We start from the raw sequence: 5,316 nt of genomic DNA on the forward strand, positions 1-5,316 counted from the left end.
AGAGAAGGGTCCGAGCTGATGAGGCCACGCTGTGATTGCACAATTCCGTGCATCCAGAGTCAAAGGAAAATGTCACTGGCCAGAAATAACCAAAGAAGATGGCCAGTGGAGACACGTACTCCCCTGGGTGGATGCAGCCCCGCTGATGCAACGAGCGCGGGTGTGTTATCCGGCTTTCCCCGATGACCAGACTCACCAGAGTCTACTGGAAAGCACAATACAGCAGTTGAAGCTGGAAATGAGGAAAATTCCAAGCACATGATTGGCATCCCTGGTTGCCCTCTTCCCCTGCAGTGCTAGGGGCCGGGGCAGGCAGAGCACACCCCGCCTGGGGGGCGCAGGGAGGGAGGGAGCCAGGGGACCATGGGGCTGGGGACCGAAGCTGCTGTTCCTCTCTATCCACATTTGTCACAAGTTGGGGGAATTCAGACCACAGAAGACAGTCCAGAGAAGCCCGCTATGATTGCTACCATCAGCGTAACCTCATGTTTAGGTTTATGACCCACGAGCAGAAGATCGGAATAGCTCATACGTCACCCACGCCGCCGTACAGCCTTAACGGCAGGAGTGAGAACGGAGGAGCGAGTCTGTCCTCCTCAGCAAAACAGCGCAAGCCGGCTACTGCCCAGAGGCTGGCAGAGCACGAGCCCCCCTGCTCTCCCCGCCCTTGCCACCAACGCTGTCCTTGCTAAGGACTCGGCACCGGGGCACATCTGGTCCCTGCTCCACAGCTGGGCCCACCCCGTGCCCCGGCGCAGCCCCCCGTGGCTCCGGCCACACACCCCATCCGTCAGGAGCAGGGAGGTGCAGCTCCCCGCAGCCGGTCCTCTCGGGCAGGGGAAGGGCAACATTAATTTATGTCCGTACGAGCCCCGTACACACGGCTCCTTTTCTCTAAGGGAGTTTGCTCTCATATTTAACCTCTTCATCCTGCTGGCACCGGTGGCGGATGATGCAGCTCGCAGAGGTGCAGGCACTTCTCTCCCCCTCCCCCTGGAATCTTCCTCTCACTTGTGGTCCTTGGGATTCACCCAATGTTTCTCAGAAAAAAAGAGGACCTCAAGACAAGTATGCATTTAATAAGTAGTGAGACAAATAAGCTCCAGTTATCCCAGCAGAATTACAACACCAGAGAACAATTTTCTGCATTCCTCCGAAGGCCTGAAGGAACCCAATTGCCTGCTCTCAGCCTAAATAGGTACCAGACACCAAGTGCTCCATAAGCAAACAGAGCCCCCAAAGTGCAAAAATGAAATAAGTAAAAAGCTTCACATTACATATAAACCAGCCGTTTGCACCTTGTTATTAATGGTCTTGACTATGACCTTTAAACCCTCCTTGCTCAGAGTCATGGATCTCCGAGCCTTGGCACCCTCACAACAATTCCAGGACGAGGAGCAGGGAATAAACAACCCTGCCCCGCACCGCAGGAGCTGCGGAGGGAACCGGCGGCGACAAACCGGACCGAGAACCGCCGCGGTGCGGCAGCCAGGGCTGAGGGTGTCCCTCCCCACGGAATCTGTCACCGTACCCTGGGTGAGCGGGGCTGCTGAGGGCACGAGAAGTCCTGCTGCCGCACAGACACGCGCACAATAGCCAGGAACGCACTCATCTATGCCCAGTTTCAAAGGACGTGGGGCTCACAGCATGGTAAATAACTGCGAGGGGGCTCATTGCCTCGAGGATAACTCCCACGTGGTTTATAAGCCCCCATGAACTGGAGTTCCTCGAGCAGGCCCTGTTACCCAGAAATATTTATTAGTCTGACCTTCCTCACCGCTGCTTGAAGAGTTTTATTAGTGTAATAGCGCCTATACCAGTGGGAAGTTTTCCCCCTTGGAAGCCGTTGGGTACAAACCACCCCCTCTGGAGGAGGTGACCCTGCAGGAGCCGGGGCTGGTGGGGGCTCTGAGACACGTGTGCTCCTGTCCTTCCCTGGGGACCAGCATTGGCCACCTCCGAGCCCCCACCACATCGGAACATCCCGGCTGGTGGGAAGGGGCCATCACAGCCTGAAGCCCTGGCACTGGCTCCTCCAAACTCAGCAATTCCCCAGCTAAAGCAGGAATACAGGAGGAGCAGACCTGATGGACATGCGTCGGGCTCACAGGATTAGTGTGTCTAAATGACAGCAAACAGCCAACAGCATTTAGGTATTACCTTTCAAATACTTCATTTGAAGTCAGCCAACATGAGAAAGTTCTGTTTCAACAACAGGATGACAAATCATGCTCGCGTGAGCTCTCCAGATGCATGTGCAATGAAAGTCCTGATCCACAAACGTCTTCTAGACGCTTTTCATTACGATCAGTGGTAAGACAGGGCAAATTCACACATGGATTTAGCTGCCTAACTGCCTCGCAGACAATAGCGCTGCTCTCTGTGACAAGACTGCCCTCTTTCCTTCCCTGTCTGCCCTTTTTGGCGATCACTTCTGGAAAAGTAAGAGGTTGGCAGGAAGAAAGGCAGCGTTCCTCTGCCTGGACATTCCGATCAGAAACCGATCTGTCATAGCACGGTGAGGCACTGAAAAACCCATCAAACGAAACCCACCCCACCCTCAAATCCTGCCTAAATGCACCAAAGACTGTAATTACCCTGTTTTACAAATACACATTAGCATCAGGTACATAAATAAATGCTGCTGTTCAAGTTCCTTGACTTTCACTGGCTGCTCTGAAGGAAATGGACTTTTGGGAAGTCACTACCATCGATACAGCCGCCCGGGAAGGCTTTTGCCAGCCCAGTGGCTGTAAGGTCACCCTAGTGCACGTCTCAGGGAAACGGCAACAATCAGCGCTTACCTGTCGTAAGCCATAATTGTTTTTTATAAATATATATATATACACACATGTATGCAGCTTAATCGCGTGTGGGCTGAGATGGCATTACTATGGTAATAGGTGGCGAGTCCCTGCTCCTAAGTGGCAAAGGCAAGTTCCTACAAAGCACGGACAATCCCGCCGGGAAGTCACAGAGAGCTCCTCCTTCCTCAGGAGTTACTGGCACTTCTAGAGTAGGGAGACGGTCATTACGCAGCCTGCTGCCAGGCAGACTGTCAGCACGAGCCCATCCCCTCTGTTACTGTTCTGTCAGGGGAGGACAGTGAGAGAAAGCAGCTCTTGGGATGATACATGGGCAGCAGCGCTTCATTTATAACCCCACACAAACGCTGGAAAATGTTCAACTTTAAAAAGCATTAGGTTGGTTACCTTATGGGCCCCTGCGGAGCGAGAAGTGAAACTGCATGAACACAACATACCTATTAATCACCACAATGATTCCACAGTGCGAAACAGCCCCAGTGGCGAACACGCAACTGGAAAGAAAGTTGAGAAAATTACCTACTAGTAGTTAGGCAACTCCAAAAATTTGGTACTACCTTTCTGTAGGGCTGCCCTCTTGAATTCCTCGGCGAATTCAAGTATTTAACTTGGATTAAAGCCCAGTCAACAGAAACATGCAGTGGAGAGTAACAATGGTATTTCTACCTAAACGCGCATGTCTCCTCCCCGCCAGTCACCAATAAGCTGCAGTGATGAGATGCACAGGTGACTGTCCGCTTCACAGTACTTTATTCATAAGGCACAGGATTTGAAAAAGGAAAAAAAAAAATCCTTCAGTCTTCTGCATCAAGATTGATTATAGGTCAATTCAAATTGAGCTGTAATCGATTGATTTAGGTATTATTTCAGAGAAGAGAACAGGCTGCAGCAAGCTTCTTCCATCCAGGATTCAGTAACTAGAATAATTTACACCACCTTTGAAAGAAGCCATCAACGTCACAGCTTACCTCAATCCTTCACAAAGATCAGTGAAGATTAAACACGTAGAATCTCCCTAGTCGTTACGGGTAAGTGTATGTGTTTATCTGTAAAAGGGAAGATGACGGACAACTTTTCACGTGCTCAGAATTAGCATTTCTCCACAAGCCTGTGCTGTTTTTATCATTTCGCTTTGAAGGAGCCTTGGCTAACATGCCTCTGCTTCCTCAGCAGCGAGCAGCAGACCCCGGCGTGAAGACGACGTTTTCTCTAATGGGGGAGAGTGGAAATGGAGGTCACACCAATTACCTCAAACCACTTGGCTGCCACAGCCATCTTTTCACCTTTGCAGTAAACAAACCCTTGTGGCTGGTCTGTACATGAAGCAATTCCTTTGAAGAGTGCTCCACATCTCAGTTCTCTTCAAGTCTTGAGATCAACAATGACAGTACTTTGGACCAACACTTGAAAGTTCACGTCTCCCCAAGACTCCCATGCAGATACCACAACCACTTTTGGCAGTTTCAGAAACCCTCTTGTTTCTTCAAGGCAAAGTGGTTTGGAAAGATAAAAGATGCACAATTAAATCTAAAGAAATAACAATATGAAATAGAGGAGCTTATACTCCAATTTCCTTGTGTAATGCAAGCTTATAGGATACAGAAGAAAATCTTTGCTGCACACTATAATCTATATTAAACAGACGCTTAAGAAGTCAACAAATTCAACGTGTTACAAAGCAACCTTTTAATAAAGAAAGCAAAACCATACTTTGCTGTTAACAAATATTTTGAAAAAGGCTTATAAAATTAAATCTAAGCCAATTATCTGGTGTATCTGCAGCTGAGAAGGAAGCGCCAATATTCCAAACATCTGCTCAGTGTGTGTCCTCTCCTTTTTACAGAGGAAGTATTAGCTTCCAGTCCTACAAGTGATTGAGAGAGCAATACGGTATTGCTCAACAAAAAACTATTTTCTTAGATGATTACAGACTAAGGCCAAAGAAGAAACTCATGTTAAGCACCTTTACCAACATGGAAGCCTGTCAAAGACACCAGTTGGACCGGCACAGCTTTCATCCTTGCCCCCCACGTCTAGGGCTGCGCTAGACAGCGGGGGCGAGGCTGGTGAGAGCAGCGAAATCGAACCATGGTGGAAAGCACCCCGGTCACACTGGAGTCTGCTGAGGCCAGAGACTGGGCAGCAGGAGGACCTCGATGTATTCCATAATGAAGCTGAAGGGTGAAAGAAGAGTCCCAAAGCACTGCAAGAAACAGAACACAACGACAAAAAATGAGATCACTTCCAAAACCACGATCCTTTTACAGGCTGGAGGTATGAACAAAAACCCACCCTGTATCTTTCCCTCAAGGCAACAGAGCTACGATCCCTCCCCTCAGTGCTGATGCCACAAAATAAACATTGGCCAAGACACACAGAAACACGGCTCCAGCCTCGTCCACTCACCCCCGGCGCCTGCGGCGTGTCCACTCAGCTGGAGGCCAGAACGCTGGGAGCACTCACCGGCCACAGCACCCGCAGCACCTGGGCA

Source organism: Rissa tridactyla, chromosome 21 (assembly GCF_028500815.1).
Source record: "Rissa tridactyla isolate bRisTri1 chromosome 21, bRisTri1.patW.cur.20221130, whole genome shotgun sequence".
NCBI classification, from domain to species: Eukaryota; Metazoa; Chordata; class Aves; order Charadriiformes; family Laridae; genus Rissa; species Rissa tridactyla.